The sequence below is a fragment of the Panthera pardus genome, unplaced genomic scaffold (assembly GCF_024362965.1).
Source record: "Panthera pardus isolate Hobbes unplaced genomic scaffold, ASM2436296v1 HiC_scaffold_7, whole genome shotgun sequence".
In the NCBI taxonomy this organism is placed as follows: domain Eukaryota; kingdom Metazoa; phylum Chordata; class Mammalia; order Carnivora; family Felidae; genus Panthera; species Panthera pardus.
In genome coordinates this window covers 7628141-7655353 of record NW_026527002.1, presented here as the reverse complement: position 1 = coordinate 7655353, position 27213 = coordinate 7628141, and the positions used below count along the sequence as shown (strand labels likewise).

General features: G+C 44.0%; 1 protein-coding gene across 2 annotated transcripts in view; it reads right to left on the bottom strand.

Moving 5' to 3' along the window:
- XKR4 (XK related 4) overlaps positions 1 to 27213 on the bottom strand; it is a 430931-nt gene that overhangs the window by 144481 nt on the left and 259237 nt on the right. The window lies entirely within an intron of this gene.

Here is a 27213-nt window from a genome sequence, read left to right as displayed (position 1 = left end):
TCAAGGCCAGAACTCCCTTTGCTGGGACTGTCAGGCTTCCTGCATCATGTGTGAAGGTCATGCCCGGCGTGGGGATCTCTGCGGGCAGACTCCCGGGAGCCCCAGCAGACTCTCAAGGAGTGGTGATGCAATATGTTCCCTGATCGCTGTTGGGGGTCCCTAAGGATTCGAGAAGTTACTAAATTTGTCATCATGAATGTTTCAGCTCATGTGGGTGATTATTGGTTCTTCTCTAGTCCTAAAAAAGGATGAGCATTTCGATGTCTGACGTGTCATTAAGCATAGGTGTTTTCTATTTCAGACAGTGGCTGCTCTGCATTGAGAGTCTCTTTAACTACTCTTTGAACAAAACGGCTTAAAAAGAATTTTTCAATACTGTACGTATGAAATATCCAAGCAATTAATAGAAAGAATCAGGGCAGCACCCTGAATGGGAAGGCATAAAATACATTTTTGTTTCTATCACATTCACTACGAGTTCTTTTCAGATTCTTTTTGTGGGAACTACAGAATGTTTCTCCTTTTGGCTCTTGGGTTAAACGCTGTATGCACATGAATGACGTTATGTACTTTCCAAAAGTTGAGAGTAAAGATGACCCAATTTTTAAACAAATATATAGCAAAACATATACATGAAAGCTAGAATTATGGATTTTTCGAAGCAATTTTCTTAGACCACTGTTCTATCTCCTCTCTTCTGTGATGCTACGTTGCTTAACATTCTCTGGAATTGGCTTATTTCATTGACTTCTCTAGCAAATATTCATGGGGTATTTGTCATGTGCTAGGTACTCTGTAGAAGCCACAGATAGAGAGACAGATGAAGCATGATTCTTGCCTTCAAGAAGCATATAGTTTAGTAAAAAAAGGAAAAAGTAAGGTACGTGCCACTGGAGGTGTGTTCTATGGAAGGTCAGACACAGCGACACACAAAGGACATAATATCTGAACAAACTCTTAAAGGAAAGGATTTTGGCAGACTAAAAGGGAAAAGGGTCAGGGTCGAGGCCTCATGAATGGGAAGTGAATATCCCTAGTATAACTGGAAATGTAGAAAGACTTGGCCGGCCAGCAGGAAGAGTTTCCAATAGAATAGCCTTCCGTCGATAAAACCCATCTCTTAGTTTGTTTTTTCAATTAAATAATTTTTTAAGTTTATTTATTTATTGAGAGAGATTGAGAGAGAGAGAGAGAGAGAGAGAATGAGTAGCAAAGGGTCAGAGAGAGAGGGACAGAGAATCCCAAGCCTGACGCGGGCTCAAACTCATGAATCATGAGATCATGACCTGAGCCAAGATCAAGAGTTGGACGCTTAACTGACTGAGCCACACAGGCACCCCACCCATCTCTTTCTTTGTAACCACAATTTTTGTTGACCCTATTGCAAATTTGAAGCCTCCTGATTGACCAGACTTAATTATGTGACTTTTTTAACATATTCCCCAAATCCTACCTACTCTCAAAAAAAAAAACCAAAAACCATATATATTGTTTGTTGTATTAACGACGCTCAAGAGAATTGTCACCAGTCATGATGGCAATTCTCAAACAGGAGTCCCTGGTGTCCTTTTAGCTGTGACAATAGCTCACTAAGCTTACCCATGGAATCTGTTCTGGAGGTGAGAAAAATCATTTGAAATTTATATGTTGGTGTATTTGTAAGAGAATCAGACTTCTTACCTTATAAACATGCTCTAGGTGGGCTGATAGGTGCTTTCAGAGGCACCTTGCTCACTCTCTTACTGGTGGCTTCGGCGGGTGTTCTTGACAGCCTGTATTTACTGTCATTATGCCTAACTCCCTGTGTACTAATTTGAAGGTAAATGTCTCCAAGGTGTCGTGGCATCTCACTGTTTTCAGGGATCTTTCTCCTTCGGGCGGAAAAATCCCAACTCCTTTCCTCGTTCTAACCAGTGGTTCGGTTACACAAACAAAACAAAAACCACAGAATCCTCACCTGGAATTGCCACTTCTCATCCTGTCTTTGGGCTATTATTTTCTCCCTTGATAAAAATATGTCAGCAGATTCAACGATAAGTTACACGGCTACTATTTCTAGAGCTTTTTTGTTCTGTCCCCGTAGCCCTTCTTACTCTAACCATGAGCTGACAAGTTCAACGCGGCCAACAAAATCGTATGAAAGACCTAACGCACTTGATATCTCACAAATTTTTCCCAGTGCACCCTTCTTTTTCCTCCAGAAAAGTGAAGTGTTTTCCCAGAATGGGTTTGCTCCTGCCTTTTTCTGCCTGCAGGGAAGACTTGACCCCAACCTGCTCTTCCAACCTTCGCCCACAACTCCAGATGGTCAACCCACTTGTCACCCCGCCAGGCACATAAAACAATTTGCTATTCCTCAAATGGGTCTTTGGGCCCTGTCTCTGACACATGCCGTTTCCTCCTTTTGAAAAGTGCTCCCCTCCAGGATTACACTGGCTGCGGGCATAGTCTGTGAGTCCAAAAATGATGTGGTAATACCAAAGACGATTTGCAAGGGGGACTTGTGAGTCAGGGCTGGGAATTCTCACTTGACTCCTCCCCTCACTAGTTATTTATTAAAATGCAAGGCAACGTGAGGGAGTTTATGGGTCAGTATGGCTGGGAGTGCATCCACGGGCTGTCTCTGCAGCCAGATGGCCTTAATGTGAATCCTGGTTCTGTCCTTTTCTCTACCTGTGCCCTTAGGTGGGTTATTTTTCCACACCTCTGTTGTCTTTCAAGGGACATTGGGATAATAAAGTTACCTTCTCGATTGTCTCATCACACTCAGGTGTAAAATTGGGATAATGTGAGAATTTGAAAGGCCACTGGGAGGATTAAATGAAATTAATACCTTAACAGTGAGAACAATGTTCTAATTATTAGGAAGACAGGAAGCATTTCAGAAATGTTAACTATTTCATACTTCTCATCTTAGCAGGTGTCAAGTTACCAATTCACCCAAAATATAATAAGTTACTTGTACCAAAAATATAAAATACCGAAACCAAACACGTCTGCTCTTTCAAAGCCTAAGCTGAGTGTCTCAGCGGCTCCCTTTACTTGGATTGGGTGACTTACTCTCCTTCTCCCTGTCCCTCTTCAGGTACTTAGGCAGGTCCCGTGGCTCTTTGCTGTGTGCCCTGAGGATCAAAACAGGTGCCTGAGACTTGGAGTATGGACAGAAGCTCTGTGGGTGAGAGTCTGGGGAGGTAGGGCGAGTATCGGCACACTCGTTTACTCCACCTTGAGCCCTGCTCGGTGCTGGGTACATCTACCCGTCTCTCTCCCCGCCACTCGGACTCCCCACTGGAACAGTTTGTGAATTAATGAGACCGTGCGCCTAAAATCCTGAGTGATAAAGAAAGAGACGCTAACCAAAAAAAAATCGCACGTGTTTCGCCAATGAAACTTCCCTCCAGAATACAAGCTCGTAAAGCTTGGTACGAGTTGGGCACTCAGCCAACCTTCTGTAACAAAACAATTTTCTCCAAATGAATGTTCCACCTTTAGGATGCTGTAAGTGTCAATGGAATCGATACCTAATTGAAATCTTCCAGAATCAAAGTTCTGACCTTCCAAATGCCCTCCCTCTCTCCTTCCTTTAATGGCCCCTCAGCAGTACTCTTGGCAACATTAAGAATCACCTGATTACCTTTATTGCTAAAAACTCTAAAACAAACCACCTCAGCCATATCAGCCCAAATATATCACCCCTCCATAACTCAGTATCATATTTTATTCCGCTTCTCAAAACCTAGTAGCTGGCATTTTTATTCTTTGGAATATATTCACAATTGCTTTTAAAAAGTGGTTATCTGAAAATAAACGCTGCCACTTCGTGTAATAGTGTCATGTTCAAAGTGATCCTGTTCCAGGTCAATGACCGCCTCCATTCATCACGGCCTACTCTTGTTGTAGAGTGAAATACATGGCATTCTTTGAGTTCTTCTGATAAAATATCACACCTCAGCATCAGCAAGTAATTATTGCCTTTCTTGGCCAGTCGGGATGAGCGAGTGGGCAAAGTCATCTCCAAGTAAAACGTTATCAAAGTGCAAAGAATGACTCTTTTCTTTAATAGTAGTCTTTAGAATTTGCCTAATATTTAAGTTATTGTTTGAGGAGCTTTATCATAGAATCATGGCACAATTGGAAGACAAGAGACAGGTCTCTTTCGGACCCTGATTGGACTTTTCCTGGTGCTTCACCTTCTGGATCTCAGCTTCCCACTTGGACGATGGGAATAAAAATACAGACATTAGCTGTGTAAAGAGCGAAGAGGCATGATAGAGGTAGAAATGCTTTGATGAAAAGATGTCATATAAGTGTTTATCACTGAACGTCTACTTAATGTGGATCTCTATTAAACATCCGGGAGGAAATCATGTTTAGAAATTAAGACACCGTCAGGGGTACCTGGGTGGCTCAATCGGTTAAGCATCCGACTTCAGCTCAGGTCATGATCTTGCGCTCCGTGAGTCGGAGCCCCACGTCGGGCTCTGTCCTGACAGCTCAGAGCCTGAAGCCTGCTTCGGATTCTATGTCTCCCTCTCTCTCTGCCCCTCCCCCACTCATGCTCTGTCTCTCTCTGTCTCAAAACTAAATAAACGTTAAAAAGAAATTTAAGAAATTAAGACACAGTATTATTGATTCTAAATTATTTTCTTTTGCCTTGGCAGTAAAAATAAAGTCTATCTCATTTAAGGGGAAAATGCAAAGGAAAACAGTTTGGAATCAGTCATAAAAACCATAAAATATGAGAGCTGAGATCCCAAATACATCATATTCGGAGTAATTTTAATTTTTTTTTCTTCTTGAAAAGAAACTAATCACCTTCTTATCAACGTGTCTAATAAATTTGGGTTTTCTCATATCTGGCTTTATGGTTACCGGTATGTGCTCTATGTAGCCGATGCTCGATCCGTACGCATTTGTTTTTAGATATGAAATGCTCTTAAAGGATAACTGCTACCTTAATATTAGATATACCAAAAAAGATGAACAGAGCAGTCATAAAATGGTTTCTGATGGAAATTAACACGATTTGTACTTATTCCGAATCTCGGACTTAGAGGTGGCCTAGTTTGAGTCTTTCGTGAATCACCTTCGTCTGTGGTAGTTTGTGGAGTACGTACTCTGTGAATAACTAGCTGGTACTTAGCACAGACCACTGCTAGTGATACCAGAGATACATCTGGAAAATCAATAGCGGGAAGTCTTCAAAGCTCACGGGTGGTGGTGAGAGACCTGGGCTCTTCCTTCTGGTGATTCAGGGGACCACGCTCAGTTTCTCTGTGTGTTTATGGGTTTATTATTTTTTACATGCTTATTTATTTTTGAGAGAGAGCACAAGCCTGTGGGGAGGGGCAGAGAGAGAGGGAGACAGAAGACCCAAAGCAGGGTCCGTGCTGGGCTGCTGACAGCTGAGAAGCCCGATGCGGGGCTTGAACTCACGAACCGGGAGATCATGACTTGAGCCGAAGTCGGCCGCTTAACCGACTGAGCCACCCAGGCGCCCCTGTGGATATATGGGTTTATCCCCCACCTAATGACCCACAAGAAATGAGTTAGTAGTTGCCTGAATGAATTGGAAACATTAAAAGCAACTGGGAGCGAATGAAATGAGAAAAATACAGCCCCTGAAAGTTCACATAAACTGTATGTTTTTGCTCCTGTCTGGATGTTGGCGCAAGAGGGAGAAGGCCCCAGAACTCAGGTTTAATTTCCTGAGGGTTTTCTTTTTCTTCCAACGTTTAGAAGGAACTTGACTTTTCTCAATAATTTTGACTATCAGAGGGATGGTTTGTACCCTTTCACGTGCCATCACTGACATTGTGCAAACTTTTCTCAATTAATCTCATGCTAAACTCGCATCGAAGGGGGCTGGGGTTAGGAAGATAGCCAAATCCCCTTCAAGTAGTCCCTTGATAACACCGGCCTTTGGATTCTGATGTTGCTTCCCAAGATGCCACAACATGTTTGGTGCCAAGCACCGTCCCCTTAATTTAAGTGTGTGCCTAAATCTGATCATTCCTCAAGGAACAGGATGCTGGCAGATTCCCTCAGCGAGACTCTCATCATCACCAACCGAGCAAGAAGGCGACAGGTGGTTCTCCTGAGGACAGACGCTTTCCCTTTGACACATGATTGCGTATTTAGTTATGTTAGAACAGTAAGAGGAGGCGTACGAAATTTTTTTGGGCCGATATTAAGTGCCAGGCCTCAAGCTCAGTGCTTTTACATGTACGTGCTCACAATGCTCATGTTAACACTTGAGCGACGTCTCCATTTCAGAGCGAGTAAATGGAGTCTCTGGGAGGTTAAGACGTTGGCCCCCGTTTTAAAGGTTGGCATTCAAGCTCGGAACCCAGGGGGTGGGTTCTCCTATGGCCTCCCATGGGGCTCTGCTGGGGAACCACCACAGGATGTCTGCGTAGCACTTTCTCAGAATGGAGGCTAAGGGGCTGGGCAGGGCCCACAAGAGTGTATTCTGCCTCAGTCGACCCTGGGGCCAGAAACAAAACCGGAAGTGGAAGGCAGCAGCCCAAGTGTATTCTCATTTGACACACATGCCCACAGGAGGGTGAGCGAGTACCAGCGCCTGGGAAATTTGCTACGATGCCTGGGGGAACATTTGGAATAATCATGTCTCCTCTCCGGGCTTTGAAATTAAGCAGGAATCAGCAGCCAGCACAGGACTTGGCCCACAGTAGGCACTCTATAAATAAATACTTGTGGAAAGAATGAGGAAGGCAGATGTTTGCGTTCCTGATTCTGCAAACCAAAAGGGAGTGTTTCCTTGAAACCCTCCTGGGATGGTGATTGGCCCCGTCCTGAAAAGCATATTACGCACACACACGCACACACACACGCACACACACACACACACACACACACACGTGTGTGTGTGTGTGTGCGTGTGTGTGTTTGTGTGTATATATATATATATTTGGTAATTTAGGGGAAGATATGAAGTACCTGACAGCATTTGATGATTAAAATAATTAGATACCACTTGAGTTCAGTATATTGCTATCTTACGTGCAGAGAAGCTGACAAATTGAATTGACCGAGAAGCATGGAGTCTCAGTGTCAGATAGGACCCCTGACTCCCACGCTGTACGCTCCTTCACTGACTTCATAATTTTGTGCCTTGTAAAGAATCTCCAAAATTCTGCGCAACGATTAGCGTGATTAACTACAGGGGCTCACCGGGGTTGAGAGAATAACTTGCTTTGCTAATCAAGCTGAGGTGGGTGATTGAATGGTACTGTCGGATTTTGTCGGTTTTATGTGACAAAAAGAGTATTCCCCACCAAGATTAATTCAGCAATATTGCATTCCATGTGATAAACATTGAGTTGGACAGTTTTCAAGATGGAAAGGAGGATAGTGGCCAATAACCATGCCTTATTTTACAGATGTGAAAACTGAGTCTCAGCCATGGTGACATGCCAATCACTCAGCTACTTAGCAGTGGAGTCGAGACTTGAATCCACTGACCCCAGTCCATTGACTTGCCATATTCTATTCTCCCTACCTCTATAAGCAAATTTTTGTTGTGAGTACATGCAATGTCTACGTGGAGTTCTAAGAGAAATAGTAAAATACCCTTCAACTTAACAAATCGAACATTATCGATGTCTATGGGGCCCCTTCTCCCCTCCACCTCATTCCCACGGGCAACCACTTTCCCGAATTCCAAGTTCATCATTCTCTTGTTTTTCTCCATAGCAGGCTACCTCTCTTGATTCGCAATATTTCTTTTATTATGAGAGCCAAATGCACAGATGTTCCCTGAAGCACAATGGATGTTTTATAGCTGTAATATAAGATCAGAATTTTAAAGCCATAAAAATAGCCAATTAGGCTTCCAGATCAATCTTGCACTTGTACCCCGTTAGTCACCGATTCACTCTCTTTGGCTTGGAGACGATATCGCTGCTTCTGACCATTAAGAACTCGCTTTTTGGCATTTCCACATCCTTTGATAATGTAAATGTATGAGGATAATGAGCTCCTTTGGGGGATTCTTTGTTTCCCTAAACTCATTGCACTATTTCATATCCTATTCGTTTTAATGCACTATTGTTTCAAAACCAGAAAACAACAACAGCCACAACAAAACTAGACCCCCTTTTCTACCCAAGCACTAACACTGCTTATCGGGACAAACAAAAACAGTTATACTCAAACGTTGGCAGTTTTAATTCCTATTCCCAGATGAAGACAAAATCTGATTGGTACCATGGCAACATGTTGCCTCGAGTGTCAAATAGGTATTACTCGCATACAGTCTCGCTCACAAATTCTCTTTATAAGTGTTAGGAGAGGTGTGATCTTCTCCTGGAACTCACTAAATTAAAAAAGGCCGAAGAAAATCTAATTAGTGTTTCCAGAAGTGCCTTTCTGGGGTCTGATCATGTCAGATTACTGTTTCCCATTTTCCCCCCTGTGTCCATGAAGTGCAGGTACAACATGTAGATGTCCTGGCAAGCAACAGGGAAGTGGAGAATCAAGGCAACTCCAGGGCATGCAGGCACAATAGACTCAGGAAGTTCTGGTGGTTTTCTTTGGACTTCTGATATTTCACGTTGAGTTTTCTTTCTTTCTTTTTCTTTCTTTCTTTCTTTCTTTCTTTCTTTCTTTCTTTCTTTCTTTCCTTCCTTCCTTCCTTCCTTCCTTCCTTCCTTCCTTCCTTCCTTCCTCTCTCTCCTTCCAAAACAGTGATGCATTCCTAACTAATCCCCTGAGTTATTTGGTAGTCCAGCCTTGCTGGTTATGTTGATACTTTGGTTGAATGTGGTCTGCTCTTTGCTGTCTGTACTGGCACATTGGAGTTAAATATTCCCCATGGAATTCCTCACTTCTTGAGTGCCTGCCATACACCAGGTATGATGCAGGGCGTTTGCCCTTCACGTTGTCTTAGCAGAGTCTCACTGACGCCTGCCCTATGAGGTAGGGCGTCCTTTCCCCACTCCTCTGACGGAGACACAGATGCAGAGAGGGAAAGAAATGAGCCACAGCTCAAAGTTATTAGGTCATGATTCAAGATGCACAACAGTCCTTTGAATCTGAAGTTCCTCTCCATTATGCTGCTTGAGCAGGCAGTATGCATTTCTCTCTCATTCCCTGGGTGGTGGTAGAGGAACAAGTGTCATTGTCATTAGGCATTGTGACTTTCAAATATTGTGTTATAGTGTGACAAGCAGTCTGTGCCTGTAATCCCAAGTACATTTGTTTTTCTCTCACCAGGCATGTGTGTGCGTGTGCGTATGCATGAGCATGTATGTGAGGAGGGGAGGGAGAGAGAGAGAAGGGTGAGAAATGAGGAAATCAAAAGAAATACGATCACATATGATGATTCACTTATTGGACTAATGCTTTTCATTGAACATGGATGCCTCTAACATGGCAGGAAAGGAAGTAAAAAGTGTACAAATTGGAAAAGAAGAAATAAAACTATCTTTGTTCACATATGACATGATTATAGAAAATTGGAAAGAATCAATGAGAAATACTTACTCCTAGAACTAATATGAGATTAGAGAAAGGATGCAAAATACCAGCTTAACAATAGATTGTTTTTCTATTGTGTTTTCCTATTAATTAATTAATTTATTTATTTATTTATGTTTATTTATTCGAGAGAGAGACAGAGTGTGAGCCAGGGAGGGGCAGAGAGAGAGGGAGACACAGAATCTGAAGCAGGCTCCAGGCTCTGAGCTGTCAGCACAGACCCCGACACGGGGCTCGAACCCACGAACTGTGAGATCATGACCTGAGCCGAAGTTGGATGCTTAACCGACTGAGCCACCCAGGCGCCCCTGTGTTTTCCTATTTATTAATGAGTAAGTGAAATTTGAAATTAAAAACACAATACCATTTACATTAGCATTCTCCAAAATGAAATACTTAGGTATAACTCTGATAAAATATGTACAAGATCTATGTGAGACAGACTATAAAACTCTGATGAAAGAAATCAAAGAACTTTATAAAAATGGAGAGATAGTCCATATTCATGGATGGGAAGCCTCAATATTGTCAAGATGTCAGTTCTTCACAACTTGATCTGTAAATTCAATGCAATCCCAGTCAAAGTTCTAGTAAGTAATTTTGTGACTATTCATAAACGAATTCTAAAGCTTATGTGTCAGGCAAGAGACCCAGAATAGCCAACACGATGCTGAAGGAGAAGAACAAAGTTGGAGGACTGACACTCCCCAACTTCAAGACTTACTATAAAGCTGCAGTAATCAGAACAGTGTGATATTGGTAAAAGATGGACAAACAGATTAAGAGAACAGAATAAAGAGTCCAAAAATATACCTATATAAATATAATCGACTGATCTTTGACAAGAAAGCAAAAGCAATAGGGAAAATATAGCCTTTCCAACAGAAGGTCCTGGAAAAACCAGACATCCACATGCAAAGTAATGAATGTAGACACACCCTTTATAACCTTCAGAAAAATTAACTCGAAATCCATCACAGACCTAAATTAAAATGAAAAAGTGTAAAAACTCCTGGAAGATAACATCGGAGAAAATCTAGATGACCTTGGGTATGGTGATGACTCTTTAGATGCAACACCAAAGGCGTGGTTCACGAAAGGAAGGGTAAGTGGGACTTCATTAAAATGAAAACTTCTGCAAAAAAACCCCCATCAAGTGAACAAAATGACAAACCACAAACTGAAATAAAATATTTGCAAATGATAGCTCGGATAAAGGAAAATATACAAAGAATTCTTAAAACTCAACAATAATACGGCAACCCAAGTAAAAAAAAAAAAAACACCTCACCGAAGAAGAAATACAGATAGCAATAAGCATATGAAAAGATGCTACACGCTATATGTCATCAGGAAAATGCAAATTAAAACAGCAATGAGATTCCACCACAGACTATTAGTATGGCCAAAATCCAGAACACTGACATCAAATGCTGGGGAGGATGCGGAACAAGAAGAATTCTCATTCATTGCTGCTGGGAATGCAGAATGGTAAAATGACCTTGGAAGAACAGGCTGGTGGTTTCTTACAAAACTAAACATACTCTCATCATATAATCTAGCAACTGCACTCCTTGGTGTTGAAAACATACGTCCACATAAAAACCCACACACAGATGTGTATAGCAGCTTTATTCATAATCTCCTAAACTTGAAAGCAACTAAGATGTCCTTCAGTAGGTGATGGGATAAAACAAGCAAGCAAGCAAACAAACAAACAAAAACTAGAGCACACTTGGACAGTGGTATATTATTCAGTGCAAAAAGAAATGAGCCATCAAGCCATGAAAAGATATTGAGAAACCTTAAGTTCACATTACTAAGTGGAATAAACCAGTCTGAAAGGATATACACTGTATGATTCCAAATCCATGACATTCTGGAAAAGACAAAACCATGGGGAGAGTATAAAGATCAGTGGTTGCCAGGGGCTGGGGGGTGGGGGGCCGGGAAGATGAACACAGGGAGCACAGAAGGTTTTTGAGGCAATGGAAATACTCGGTATAATTTTGTGATGACAGATACATGTCAGTGTTCATTTGTCCAAACCCATAGAATGTGCAGCAGCAACAGTAACCCTAGTGCACGCCCGGCACTTTGGGTCATAAGGATGTGTCAATGTAGGTTTGTCCTTTTTAATAGATGTATCATCCTGGTGGGGGATGTTGATAACGGAGGAGCCTATACTTTGGGGTCTAAGGACACGTGGGAAAATCCATGCCTTCTCCCTATTTTTGCTGTGAACCTCAAACTGTTCTAAAAAATAAAATCTATTTAAAAAGGAAGAAAACATGGCCACCAATTTTAGAAAGCCTATGCTTTCCTAGGACTGGAGAAAATATCTGAAAATATTCAAATCGACACTTAGCATTTGAATGCTAATGAGCTTGTGGGAAAAAGATTAGTTTCGATGTCTAATGGAGTGAAGATGATGTGCTTAGAAAATGTAAAGACGCGGCACAACATGTCCCCCCCCCCCCCTTAAATATCTATTCTTTCAAGAAATCAAGGCTAAAAGCACTTTGTGCTAAAAATATAGGTCAGCGGACAGATCAGAGTCTAAGTGGCATTTGCTGGAAGATTTCTGAGGTCTCAACCCCTCTGGGACAACTCTGAGTTCAAGAGACCAGAGCACAACAAAAGTAGTCAGCATTGGCTCTGGAGGGCTCTGGAGGGCATGTGTAACCTAAGGCCGGCCAGAGAACTCTCAGGGGGAGAGCAAGCCAATATTTGACTTCAAGGTTAGGTGAAATGAGTTCACACTGGTCTACATCTATTTAAACGAGAAAGAAAATGTGAGTTACGAAACCTCATTTCATAGCAAATTTAGAAAATTGTTAAGGGTGTTCTTCCCCTTCTCCTTTTGAGGCAGGAAAGAAGGAAGCGAGAAGATGGTCCAGGTGGACAGCTTGTGCCACGCCCTCCTTGTGCCAGACAGGAGATGGTGGTTCTTCAGGTTGTGTGTTTGATTCTAACACAACACTGCAATTTAGATCGTTAAATTCTTTTCTAGTCAGAGAAGCTAATGCTCGTTGTGGTTAAGTAACCCACGCAGGGCTACAAGGTGGGTGAACTCACAAAAGATCATTCATGATGGAATTTCTCCATGTTGAGGTCCTTCATCGATGGGGAAGAGCCCGGAACCCTGGGCTCGGGTTTAGTTCTACCTGTTGAGTATCACCCTTGGTACCTGTGTTAAGTACCAGGACAGGGAGGCAGGAACAGGATCCAAGAACAATCTTGCTTTGGTTCTGCTTCTCAAGTCTATTTTCTAACAGCTCCTTCAACACAGTCTTATGTTTATTCCTCTACCCTGAAACTCGTGCTCTTAGCCACTTTACTCATTTTAGTCTTCCCTGGAGTCTAGAGATACCCTCCTTGCTACTACTCCTCTTTCTTCTCTTCTAATTCACATTTTTCTTTCTTAAGCTTTTCACTGTTATGTTTTGGGCTGTGTCACAGCGATGTCACAATTGTCAAATCTGATGCTCTGTTCAGTTCTCACCTTGACTGGTCCCTCACGGGCATTTCTTCGGAGACACCTGCCTTGGCCACCATGTCCCTGGGCTCATCTGACCTTTCCATCTCTCTTATGTCCTCCTGCTTCACTGTCTTTTCTTCCATTCTAGACTCTTAAAAGGTGGTACCCCTAGGGTTCTGTTCTTGGCCTTTTCCTTCTCCACTGATCTCTCCCTAGGCGATCTCTTCTGTTTTTACTGCCTCAACTATCAACTTAGCTCAGGCTGACGTGTTTATAAAACCTTTCCCATCCTGTCCAGGTAGAGCGGGCCACTCCCTTCTTTGGGTGTCTCCCGTCTTCTGGGTCTACTTCTATCATGGTACCCATGACAACTTAGTCGTTCGTATGTTGCTTACCATTACTAGCTTGGAAGCTCTTCACGGGTAAATGTTTTTAAGTCATCTTCGTTTCCTAGTTTTCAGATCAGTGCCCGTCATGGAGAGGTGCTCAACAAATATTTGTTGAGTAAATGAATGTCATGATTAATGAAGATTCCCTTAGGTCCCACTCTAGACCCTGCAACCTATCTATGGTTGAGAGATGTGTTGCTGGACCTCAAGAGCACAGAGTGGTTTTCAGGACCCTCGAGCTTCAGGATCAAGTTCATGTTGTTCCCCTGCTGTTTCCTGGAGTTGGCTGTGTGACGATGCACGTGCCTGGTGCTCTGACTTCTGCTTCAGGGCCCGGCAGACCTGCCTCCTGGAAGACTGACACTCCACTCATTCTTTAAGATCTAACACTCCCTCTTTCATGAAGTGGCATCCCTGATTTTGAAACAAATGTCTCCTTCTGTGTTCACAAAACACGTCAAAAAACGCGTTTTACTTCAAATGGTTTTTGCAGCAGCTTTACTTTGTACTTTTCCGGGTTGATTTTTTTTTTTTTTTTTTACGTCTGCAAACTTTACAATCTGTGCATTTATTGACTCAGCCATTTATTCCTAAAGTCCAGATCCAAAATATCCGCTTCCATCACGGGAGCTACGTCTTAGATTTTTTTTTTTTTCCATTTGCATTTGACCCTAGTGTTCCGGCTAACAAAACTCGGGAAGTGGTCACCTCTGTTGAAGCCTACCCACTGGAAAGTCCTACAGTTCGACCCCCCGCCAGAGACCTGGAGCCCCAGTAGAATCATCCAAGGGGTTGAACTGGTAATATCACGGACGGTTAAAAAGTTTTGGAGTTCTGGAGACTTGTTCGTCTTGGAGACTCTCAGACTTTTTCTACAGCTGATGGAAAGCTGTGGAAATTTAGGCTCATAATGAAAGTGCTGACCAAACCTCAGGCAGGCAGCGCTCAGCAGGCCCTGTCCTTCTGCAATCAGCGGCTCATTGTGAGCTGAGGAGTGAGTTTCCACACGGTTTTGTGGTTTTATACGGAGGAGGAACGTTTACATACCAATTGAATCAGTTGCTTGTTTCTCCTCCTGCTTTTGCATCTGGCTCTGACAGCGTGCGGGGCTCTGGATCTCTCACACATAGACAGTCCTCTGCACGAGTGGGACGGTTTTTTTAAAAAAGTCTTTCTTGAATCATTCGACAGGAAATGAGCATAGTTCTTTACCCCGCTGACTCATCAGGACAATCTTAACTTACACGTCTAAGGAACGCTGTAAGACTCGGTCTAATTCCAATCCGCGAAATGAATGCAAAATATGTTTCTGGGCTGGAATGTACGCTTTTGGATGGCAAAAGTTTGTCGGCAAAGAACGGGCTTTGGAATTAAAACTATCTAAATGGTTGTGGGGGCTTCCCCCATCCACCCGCCGAATCAGAATCGCGCCAGAAAATCCTGATCCTCAGCTTGTCTGTGGCTTCCTAGAAAATAAAGCGATCTGGGGAAATGCCCTAGTAGGCCACTCGTGAATTCTGTACTAAGTTGACCTCGCTTTGTCCCTGCTCAGTGAGTACTTTGACTCTCCACAGTAGTGAGTTTTTTGGTGTTTAGAAATAATAATTACGGTATGTCGATCTTCAGTCAAAGTAAACACCTGGTCTGAATTCAGGCCAAGGGTCAGGCAAATGGAAAATAACCGTGGGCTTCTGTGTTCCTGAAGGTGTGAAGTGTTGAAATGCTCCTGGTATTTGGGGACGTTGGAGGTTGGCAACCAAAGCCATGAGAAAGGCAAAGGAAGAGCCGGTGTTTGGGGACCCTATTGGCTGCAGACAGCCCTGTGTTTATGTGTGCCTCTCTGATCCACCAGGGTTTGGCCTCTGCACCTCTTCTCCGGGTCTCTTCTCTCCATAGGCACGTATGTGCAATTGTTATTATCCATTGACCCCCACTCGGACCCCAGTCTGTGACCCTGTGCCTGAACATGCAAAACCGACTCCCATCTCACAGGGAAGGAGTCAGGGCGAGAGGAGGAAGACTGAGTGGAAAAACACCAAGATTGGTGCTTGCTTATTGGAGGTAATTAAGTAGAACCTAAAAATAGTCAGGCCCTTATTTCATATTATGTTCAAAATGATTCAAATTCAAAACCATTCGCAGCTGTGCCCGGCGTTGATCTACCATACAGAGTTGATTTCAAGCACTCGAATCAATGATAAGCAAATGAAGCTTCTCTCTTTCCTTCTAAGTATAACTTGGGGAGGTACCATGACTCAGAGGCTATTGAGTGCGAAACAAAGAGATCAATAATATCATTACCCCCACGACACCCACCATTTATCCCGCCAATACGCTTCAAGAGAATGGAGCAGGATGGCCAACACGTCATGTCAGCCTTGTAAGTCTCTCCCCACAAAGTTGTTGATAGCGTTTCAAATTCAACTCTGTATATGTATTGATTAAGCAGACTGGCAGTTTACTATTTTATTGATTCATCTGTGGAGAATCCCAAGTACCGAACAATGCAAAAACACAGGCTGAAAAGTCAGAGATAGAGGAAAATAGGTTGTATTTCTTTAAAAGCATATATGCAAGGATTTACCCTGCCACTAGAACGCTCTTTCAAGTGTGAGAAATAACTCTTAATCGTGTGCTATAAATGGTATCAACGATCCCATGGCTTTGAGGAGACCATTGTCACCAGCGTTGCTGAACAGATAGGCATAGACAAAATCACCAGCCTCCCCCTTCTGGTTTTGTTCACATTTCTTTCTTTCTTTCTTTTTTTTTTTTTTTTCCTAAAAAAGAATGTGAAAAAATGTTAGGCATCGTTTGTGACCCAGCTTGGAGGCCATTCTTTTCATGACACCTTCCATCATTCTTCCTACGTGCCTTGACATCTTTTTTTGAACACAGTCAGCAGGCGTGGCATTTCTGCTTCCCCTGCATCATTGTCCGTAAAGGATCATTCTGGGTCACCCAAGGGTCTGAACGTGGCCGCAAATAGAACACGGAGTGTAATGGAGTTAAAATGGCTTCTTGGTCTTCTTTTTCCAGTACATTGAAGTCTTTGAGACCAGGGGCTGTGCCGTTTGTTTTTGTATCAATCACATCTAGCAGAGGGCTCTGCCACATAGCAGGTATTCATTTTTCATTTTATTCAACAAATATCCATCGATTGCTTTGTATGAGCCAAGCGTGGGCCAGGAAGGAATGTGTAATAGCCTTTGAGTGCAGGCATCATTGCTAAGGTTGCCCTTGTTTTTTGGCAGCCTCGACTGAGTTTGTCAGCACCTGGAAGGCAGAGCCTGCCGTCTTTTATTTGTTTTTTCAATACCCAGCAGGGTTTTGCACTAAATGCTATTGGGTACATTGAGTATATTTATAAAGCCAGAAGAGATCACAACTGTCCAGTGTAGAGGCTGCTGTGTTGTAATTTTTGTATCGTTTAACCCTTTACAAGTGTTCCTTGGTCATATTTTTGTCATGTGTTTTGAGGAACTTAATGCCCGCTTTTCCTTACAATTTTGATTCCAGTCAAGTTTCAGATGGCGCTGTTCTTAAATTTTTGTTTCATCCACAATGAACTGCTGCTGCTTCATAGAACTTTTACAAACTTTATGAAGGCGGATGCAACGAAGTAACAAGGAAAGAAATGAGGACACTTCTTGGAATCAAGACCTTCCTATTCCAATGGGCACAGTTAAGCGCTCTTCCCTAGATACCAAGAGATTTGCCCATTTTTCGGTCCCTGTTAACAACTGTTGTGCTCACTGACTTCCTGTGCTTATGGATCAGAAACTTGAGACACTGCGGAATTCTTCTGAAGGAGCGTACCTTAAAATTGCCAATGTGACAGTATGTGTCAAAAGCCTTCAAACCCTGCCTGCCCTTAACTCCAGAATTTCCACTTTTAGGCATTTATCTTTGAGAAGTAATTGAGGCTATCTGCAAAGATTTAGTTCTTACTATAATTTGATAACTTATGATTTTAAAAACAGGGAATTCGTGGAAAAGAAGAAGATAACCCATGTTGGTAAATTATGTAGTTGTTAGAAATGGTGTAGGAACGGGGCGCCTGAGTAGCTCAGTCAGTGAGGCGACCGAGGTTGGCTCAGGTCACAATCTCGGGGTCTGTGGGTTCAAGCCCCGTGTCGGGCTCTGTGCTGACAGCTCGGAGCCTGGAGCCTCCTTCGGATTCTGTGTCTCCCTTTGTCTCTGTCCCTCCCCTGCTCATGCTCTGTTTCCCTCTGTCTCTCAATAACAAATAAATGTTAGAAAATTTTTTTAAAAAAGAAATGGTGTAGGAACAATATACACATAGTTATGGACATATGTTCATGATGTGTTGTCAAAAAAAAGAGGTTATAAAACAGTATCCATATTTTAATTCTATTGTAATGTAACATATACTAAAACGTGAAAGAAGTCTATAAGGAAAAGCAATAAAATATAATCATGAATTATTTCTCAGTTGCAGGATTTTTATTACTTCTGTCTGGAAGATAGCTTTTATTTTCTCCTTTGTGTGTATTTGTGTTTTCTATTTTATCTTGAATGGCAGGTATAATAGAGAATCAAAGTTAACATTTTAAAATTTCAAAATATGTAAAAATACAGTATTGGGGGGGTGCCTGGGTGGCTCAGTTGGTTGAGTGACTATGGCTCAAGTCATGATCTCATGGCTCGTGGGTTTGAGCCCCACATCAGGCTCTCTGCGGTCAGCACAGAGCCCGCTTCGAATCCTCTGCCCCTTCTCTCTGCCCCTTCCCCGCTAGTGCTCTCTTTCTCCCTCACAAATAGATAAAAAAAATTTTTTTTACAATATATGGGGGAGCTTATATTATGTGTTTCATCTATGTAAAATAACACTATGATTTTCCATGGAAACTTAAATCGCAGTCGGTATTGCCTAGTCCGGTTGAGAAACCAGTAAAAAAATAAGGTAGCTCCTGGGCATGGTAGTTACACGCTAAATTCTTTAGTCAAATACTTTTTGAGTGCTTTTCTATTTTTCGTTGTCATCTCTCCGTTCCTTGCTGTCCCACAGCTTGCCCTCCACCAGAGGTGACGGAATAACAATAATCCACGTGAACGAAAAACAATTTCCACTGGCTGTGGCGAAAATAACACAGAGTGAGGAGAGAGGGAGAGGCTATTGGTGGGGAAGGCGATGTGAGTTTTATTTATTTATTTATTTATTTATAATATATGAAATTTATTGTCAAAGAAATTGTGGTCAATATACACAACGGAGTACTATGTGGCAATGAGAAAGGATGAAATATGGCCCTTTGTAGCAACGTGGACGGAACTGGAGAGTGTTATGCGATGTGAGTTTTAGCAGCGACGCTTAAATGTGGTCCCGCGTGCAGAGGATGAGTCATGTGAGGATAAGAAGGAATGGCAAGGCGAAGGCCCCGCAAATGCCAACGTGGTGTGTCTAAGAAAGAGCAGGCTAGTGTCATCGGGCTTGGGTGAATAGTGAATACTAGAAGGTGTGGAGGTGCCAAACCAGGGCACCTTGTCACACACACGTTAAAAAAAAAAAAAAAAAAAGGTTGAGCTTGTTTTAACTGCAACGAAGAATCACCAGAGTTTTAAAGAGCGAAGTAAAATGACAAAGAGATACAAAGATCACGATGGCTGCTATGTGGCACATAGACCACGTGGAGGTAGGGAGGAGGCAGGGAGAGCAGCTCCTGGGAGAAGTCTCGCTAGACTGTGGCTTGGAGGGGGGTGTGGTAGAGATAGAGGTGGTGTATGGGATCAGCTTGGGGGCGTATTTTGAAGGCGGATCAGAGAGAATTTGCTGATCGGTTGGATAAAGGGGGGAGGAAACAGAGAAGGATCAAGGACACTTTTTAGCTTGATCGTTATCAGGAAATGCAAATACAAATCACCCTGAGATCCTACTCAGAGCTAGAATTGAGACCAACCCTGCCAAATTTTGGAGAGGGTTCGGAGGAATCTCAACACAACCGCACTGCGGTAGCGACGACTGTAATTTGGTGCGACCGCTTTGGAAAATACTTCGGCATCATCTACAAAAGCTCGCTGTGCCTGTACTCCAGGACTCGGCAAATTCACTCTTGGGTATTAGCCCAAGAGAAATATGCGTACGTGTGTAAAGGCATACAAAAACCATCCACAGCAACATTATTTATAACGCTCTCAAACTGAGAACAAACCATGCATCCATCAACAACAGTAGAGTGGATAAATAAACTGAGGTTCATTCTTACAATGGATTATTTTAGAGCACGAGAGTGAGTTTCTGTTCGTGCTCTTTCTGTCTCTCTCTCTCTCTCAAAAATAAGTAAACATTAAAAAAACATTTTAAAATAAGGGGCGCCTGGGTGGCTCAGTCGGTTGAGCGTCTGACTTCGGCTCAGGTCATGAGCTCACAGTTCGTGAGTTCGAGCCCTGCGTTGGGCTCTGGGCTCATGGCTCAGAGCCTGGAGTCCACTTCAGATTCTGTGTGTCTCTCTCTCTGCCCCTCCCGGACTCGTGCTCTGTCTCTCGCTCTCAAAAATAAATAAACATTAAAAAAAAAGAAAAAAAGAACAGAGCTTCTGTGATGCTGCCAATGTTCCTCTCTTGGTAGCAGTTTCTTATGATGGTTGTGTCCTTTCCTGTGCATGTGTTATACTTCAAAAATAATGTTTAAAAATTATAAAACAAAACCAGATATACAGCAGAGGAAGTGAAGAAGAGGAGAGAGGGTAGACATATCTTTCAAGGAGTCTGTGAAGAGCGAGAAGGTACTATGGTAGATAAGGGCCAAGGTTTTCCTCTAATAAAGATGAGAGTTATTACAGGATGCTGGCAAAAATCCAGTGAAAGTTAAAGGGATATGCAGGAGAGGGAGAGGGGCCAATTTCATGAAGAAGATGCTTGAGTGGGTGAGCGGGGACGGAATCCAGCACTGACAGGAGTGGGGGATGGACAGGTGCCCGCTCAGTTTATCCTTGTAAATGGAGGGGCCCGGGGTTGACGGGCGTAGAAGCTGGTAGAGCGGCACAGTTAGAATGGAAAAGGAAACAGCTCCTGGTTGACTGCTTCTGTTTTCTCACTGAAATAAGAAGTGAGGCTAGCAATTCAGAGTAACAGATGCGGAGTATTGGGAGTACGAGGACACAGGAGAAGGTAGGAAACGGTGAGTGTGGGGGCAGGACAGGGAATTTCTGGGAAAGATAAGGTAGGATTGCTGGACACTGCCGGGGGGCCACTTGAGGTCTGTGGCCATACACTGAAGCAGGACGTGTCAGTTGCCAGATCTTTTACGTGAGCGATCTCCATGATCTAAAACCCGTGCATCGGTCTCATTCGGTCCCCGTTCGGGCTTTAACAAGTTTGGTTACCCTTTCTCAGATGGAAGCCGGCAAAAGTAACACCACAGAATGGGCAATGTATTACTCCTCACCTGAGGGCGGGGGCTGGGCCTGCAGAGATTTCCAGGACCCCCTGACCAGCTGGTTTCCCATGAAGCTCTGCTGAGAGGTAGCACTGGCAGGAGGTTGGAAGGTAGGAAGAGAGGAGACTTTTTTCTGGATTCCAGCTCAGATCGGCATCCTATCCTTACTGGCTTCTAAAGCCCCTACCTCCTGTCCTCAGCTTCGTTTGCTGTCGCCCCGCACAGCCTCACCAGGTCGGGTGGGGCGGGGGGGGGGCTTGCTCCATCCCTGTCCAGCCCCTTCCAGGCTGGTCAATGTCAATGAAGGCAGCGGCCGTGCCCCGCCCCTTTGTCAGCCACACCCATCAGGTTGTGCCCTCCCCAGAGATCTGAGCGCCTTTTCCTTCATGCCTCTGGCTCTAGGGTTGGGAGCCTCACCCCTTCGTTAAGAATCTCTTCCTTTTATGACATCTGCCTTTTTGTCCTCTCAGCTTCTCAGCCTCCATGGAGTAGACAACCTGATTTGAATCTCTTCTTCCGGGATATCTAACGTGGTCTGCATTCCTGATTACTATAACTGACAAATCATCTCAAAAAACAAAAAAGAAAAAAAAAAACCCAAAAACCCAAAAACCCAAAAAACCAAAACCACACCAAAAAACCTGCAGCTAACGTTCAGAGATACACAGAGTGTCAGGGGGGACGTTTGAGGCATGTGCACGCGGCTCTTGGCAAGCATTGTGCAAAGGAGGGCAGACGGCCTCCACTGTGGGGGCAGTGGCCAGGGTGCGGCCCTTGGGACCCGCCACACTCAGTGCGGCACCCACCACCTCTGGGGGGCCAGACAACAGGTGACAGGAGCGGCGTCCCGATGCTTTGAGACTCCGTGGTTGGGAAAGCACTCCCCTGGTCTGGGCTGCTCTGCTTTTCCTGAAACTGTCAGCATAGCTTGCACAGAAACACCTCTCTTTTGCACATGCAGATTTCATCTAGTTTCTATGCTATCTAATTAGGCTAAGGGGTCACAAGAACGGGGAAGAGGTTCAACGAACAGCTTCAGAAACCCACAATGACTCCTGTGACGTGTTCAGCTCAACTCCAGGAGACAACTGTGCCCATGGACTGAAAGTAACCTGCTTGGCGTGAACATCCAATGCACCAAGGGCACTGGGAAGAACATTCCACAGAGGGGATGGGGTACTGCTTGTTCAGAGGTGGCGAGGAGAGCTTCTGCCTCTCAGACTTATAACGAGTAGCCCTCCTGATGAGAGGGTGGACCCTGAGATTGAACGGAGGGAGCGAAGGTGGAATTGATCAGAAATTCACGTGTCAGGTAGAGCGATGGGCTAGAGGCCCGAGAAGGCCCTTTTCCGACAGTTTCTGTGATGCCATCAGAACTGTCCTATGATGAACAACGACTCAAGCAGAGGCTCAGTGGGCCCTCAGTGGGGGCGGGTGAGCTAGACACGGTCAAGCGCTCCCCTCATTTAAAGCATCCCGTCGAGAGAATAGAACATTCTAGCACACACCCAGATAAATTAGGTGCTTCTAAATATATTTTGTCACGCTGTTTATAATGTCACAGTATACACTTTTAATAAAACATGAACTTTTTTTAGGACAAGTTTTGTGGGGCTTCACACACCATCATGCACATAAGAGACATTCGATAAATGTGTTAATTAACTAATGAAAATAGCAACTGCAGAGCAGACAGATCTAAAGGGATGTGGGACACAGTCCCACTCACAGGCTGGCACTCTTGCCTGTGCTTCCCCTCCCCCGAAGGCAGAGGTAGAGCCAGGCACATGTGGAGACAGTCATCTGGCAGAGGAGGAGGGCTGAGGTAGCTGGGTTTCTCCTCTGACCTGAACCCTGCAAAGGGAGCTGGGTGTGGCTCTACTTTTACTCGGAGTTGAACGACTGGGCATCCCACGATTTTGGTCTTGAAGGTCCTCATCAGGACGTGGCAAATGAGGTGTGTTTCACACTTCAGGGATGTCTCAGTTGCCTCAGTTTTCTGGGGGAAGTGCTGGATGTTTGAGGACAGCCCCTTAACTTGTGACTTCCCCCGTGATCTCACGGGAGGCAAGAGAGGAAATGGATCAGTAAGCACTTCTCCCAGCCCCCCCTTTCCTCCCTCCTTTTCACGAAGCCTTCGGGATAAACTGTTGGAAAAAGGGGGCAACACGTGGCGTTTTGGATATGAAGAAACCAGGATCGAAGTAGGCGTCGGTGTCCTTCTTGCTCGACAAAGCTGTCCTGGACACATGGCCTGTGGGAGGGCATTTATTTGTCACTCACTCCGCACATCACAGCCAAGTGCACGTAGAGTGTAAAATGGGATCTTCTCATAATGACAAGTAAAGGTGGAAACTGGAAACGAAGAGCCTCAGCCAGCTGGAAAAAGGGGAAACGTTTGGGTTCGCGGATTGGCACCCACTTGCATCTAGTGAAGGCCTGATTTCTCTTGGTTTGCCTAGATGGTTCCTTTCAAGGAATCACTTTTCTGCACGATGCCTTCACTGGTGCCCATGCGCACCTGGCCGCCAGGGCTAGGCGACCGGGCCGCACCAGCCTGAGCTGTGGCTTACACACACACACTCCCTGTCAAGAAAACATCGTGTGCCATGACCCTGCACAGCATTCCCCGGGCTCCTCCACGGAGCACACCCTTTGACCCCACGGAGCATGGCATCGAGCTAGCAAAGACCTGGGGACGCTTGTTTGTACTTGAATCAATAGCTTCTCTGCCAATTATGGGAGGCTGGGTCCACACACAACCAAAACCGAGCGTTCGGAGAATTGCACTCACAACACTAAAAGTGACTTAGAGACCCTCTAGCCTAGCTTGCCAAAAGGTCAGGTAGGGCAGCTTCTTTCTATAGAAGGTAGACAGTCAACCTTCTACCCCTGCTTGTACCACCTAGACACAATCAACGGCCTTGGATGGGTTTGAGACGTTGCTTAAAAAGAGGACAGGCAGGCGTTGGGCCACATCTCACATCTTTAACACCAAGAGCAGTGTCCTCAAATGGGGACTAATCGGTACACCATTGCCCATCTCGGCTTTCCAGGCAGTCTTTCTACCTCTCTCTCTCTTTCTCCATCCCTGTCCTTCCTCCTTTCCCTCCCTCCTTCATTCCCTCCTTCCCACCTTCCTTCCTTCCTTCCTTCCCTCCTTCCTTCCTTCCTTCCTTCCTTCCTCCCTCCCTCCCTTCCTTCCTCCCTCCTTCTCTCCCTCCCTCTCTCCCTTCCTCTAATCTCTCTAATCTCTCTGTCTCTTCCGCTCCTGGCAGGTGATATGAAACTGGACTGGAAAATCATAACAAGATGCATGCTGGAAACTCCAAGCACAGGATGCTGTTCTAAGTGGCCCCAGGCACTATACGCCATCTAAGCTATGCATGTACAAGTGGACCTTCTTGAGTATTTCTTATACTTCAGAGATAGATATTCCGAGGGAAATTCCAGTTTCTATGAAGAGCAGCAGTTCCGTTTAAGGTGACAGTGCGGAGCGAAAAGACCGGACGTTCATGTTCAAACTTCTGCTCTACTCTGATTCCTGGTCTCAGGACAGGAGCCAAAGTGTCCTTCCCGGGACAGTGCAAACGGAGAAATAATTATACTGTATTTGCATGGCTCACCACTGAGCCTGTCAGCCTCCAGTATGATGAGGTATCTCTGACTTAATTATTCAATAAGTAAGGAATGCTGAGAAAGGAATTTCGACAGCTCACAATGTTTCAGGGCTATGCCAACTTACATAAGGAGAATACAACCTTTAAGCATCAGTTTTAACATGTCGTATTTTTTGCTTGCCTTTCTTACTGGTTTTTAAAAGAGAGACCTTCGGAGAGTAGTAGATGGTTGAAATTGAGATTTCTATCCTAAAAAAATAATAATTCTAGACAGTCACGTACAAGAAGGACTTGCAGACGTAGGACCGCTCTCTACCCACTAAATAAGAATTTTTTAAAGATTTTAATTCCGAGCTCTTTGCAAATACTTCAGAGGGCTCGTGCCACTGATTATTTGCATTCACTACAGAATATTGTTTTTACCTATAAAATCCCAAGAATCTTCCACCATAAATACATATGAAAATATATGCCAGACTAGCTTCTATCACATTTGTGTTTCTCTTCCTAGAGGGGAAAAAGCTCTGTTCCTGTAATGTATTCACATCATTTAATTTACAAGCTGGTTCATTTCAAGCGGGATCATCTATCAGCAGAGGGGTGAATTTGGGAGCTCTCTCTGAAGACAGATTTCTCTTTAAAATGCAAAATGATTGAGATAGTGGGGCCTGCGCTCAACTTCATTTGCTGGAGGTTTTGTGCTTGTTGTTGGGTGTCAGGTATTTCCGCTGTTTGGTCTTTTAACATAACTTTCTGCCCAGCTCCCTTGTTTAAAAAAATGCAACACTAGGATCCCCCTCGAAGGCTAATGCCTTATCTCGTGCTCCATGACTTGCGTTGATCCTGGTGATCTTTGAATCAGCCAAGTCTTTTGACCACCTTGGGAGCGCTACAGAACATATTTCCCCTAGAGCTTTCCAAGTTTCACAGCATGGCTCGCCTTGGCCAAGGACGAGGTCTGGCTCTCAAAGCAAGCCTCATGCAAATGTGAGCTTAGCAGATGAGCTGGGGACACCAGGTGTCAGTGAAGAGCCACAACTCTGAGAAACAGAAATTTTGATTCCTATGTTGAGAATGAATAATGGGAGAAAAACTAAGGATTGCCTTTTCTCTACTTTTTTTTTTTTTTCCCTGTAAAACTCTCTAGCTGAAGTGATCCCATTTTCTTAGGCCCTCTCTCACCTCTTTCTTGCCCTAGTTCATCATCTTTAGGATCAAAGCTCCTCTATGATTTTCTAAATCTTTTAGAAAATTGTAGGGACATCCAGTAATCTAGGGCCAGTGCAAGGCAGCTTGCAACCCTCCACCTTCGTGCCTGGGTTTCCCTCTTGTGTAACGACACTAAGAGATTGTCGAGTTGTTCTGGAGATAAGTACCAGATTCCTGGATAGAGATTTAGTTTGATGTTGCCCTTTATACTGATGTCCTCATTTACACACCACTTCCTAATGCATATAAACCTGGCCCTGTGAGGTTCCTGGACATTCACTGATACGGAGACGGAATAGAGCTCCGAGGAGTTTGGAGATCATCTAGTTTCATTCGGGACCTTTATATTTGAGAAGCGGGGGCCCCGAGACATTAAGCGACTTGCACGCGGTCTCCCAAAAAAGTGAGTTAACCAAAGCCAGATCGTCTTTCTGTAGCTCGTGGCCTTTCACCACTAAAGAGAGTCGTCCGTCTGCAGCTAACTTACGCGTCTTGCTTTCTCATCTGTTTTCATACTAACACACCACGTTCTCTTTCCTCCAATGTGCTTTCTAGCACTTGAGAATCACACCCTATGGATGTCTTTGACCTTTTTCTCAAGCTTCTTGGACCGAAGCTCTTCTAATGCGGAGCCAGAGTGGGCCAGACATTCACAAAGAAATGGGCCCCCATCTACCAGTACCCTCTCCATTTTTCTTTTCCTCTAATATGCTCCCCCCCCCACCCCTTGCCAATTAAAGCGCTCAGTCCAAACTAACGTGCCCATTGCTCTAAGAAGTGATCAGGACATTACAGAGATTCCCCACACCAGCCAGATCAAATCTGAAGTTAGAGCGTGGCCCAGAACAGGACGGCAACATGTATAGACGTGGAGGAAGTCACAGCAAAGGCGCTAATGAGATTGAAACAAAACAAGCACATTATAACATGTTCACTGTTCCACAGCATCTGTTTAGTTACAGAATTGACAAATTACCAGGACACCCCTCGTTTAGAAAGGGGCTACCTAGCCAACCTCCATCCAGCCATTTAGTCGTTTATGTGCTCACTGGTCTGTCTGAATCTTCTTGCTGCTAGAAAAGATTTGAGTACCAGATCCTAAGGAAACGTCAGGGCAGATCTGTTTTAAGTGTTAGTCTTCCTGATGAGATTATCAAACAAGACAGCAAGACAAAAATATTAGTCTGATATTCGTTTCATAAAACTCAGTGTACAAACAATGTATTGTTAAATATTGACAACAGGTTTTTCCCAATGATTTGAAAACAATATTATGGCCACCTTTACCATTTCCTTTTAATCTCTCTGTCTCTCTGTTTCTTAATGTCAAAAGGAAATTATGGAGATTACCCTAATATTCAAATATGTTATAAATATTATCAGAAAGAGAGAGAGAGAGCTAGGCCGTTTCCCCCCCAAATTTTTGGAAATCATTCTACCATACAAGACAGAAAAACTCCGCTGACTATTTTCATACTGACCACATGTCAAATCATACAAGCTCTTTCCCTACTCAGAGGGCAGCTGGAAGGCAAACCAGAACTGTCTTTCTGTAAATTGGCCGTAACAAGTAATTGTGAAGCAGAAAATGTGCATCATTCACAAATTCTCGCG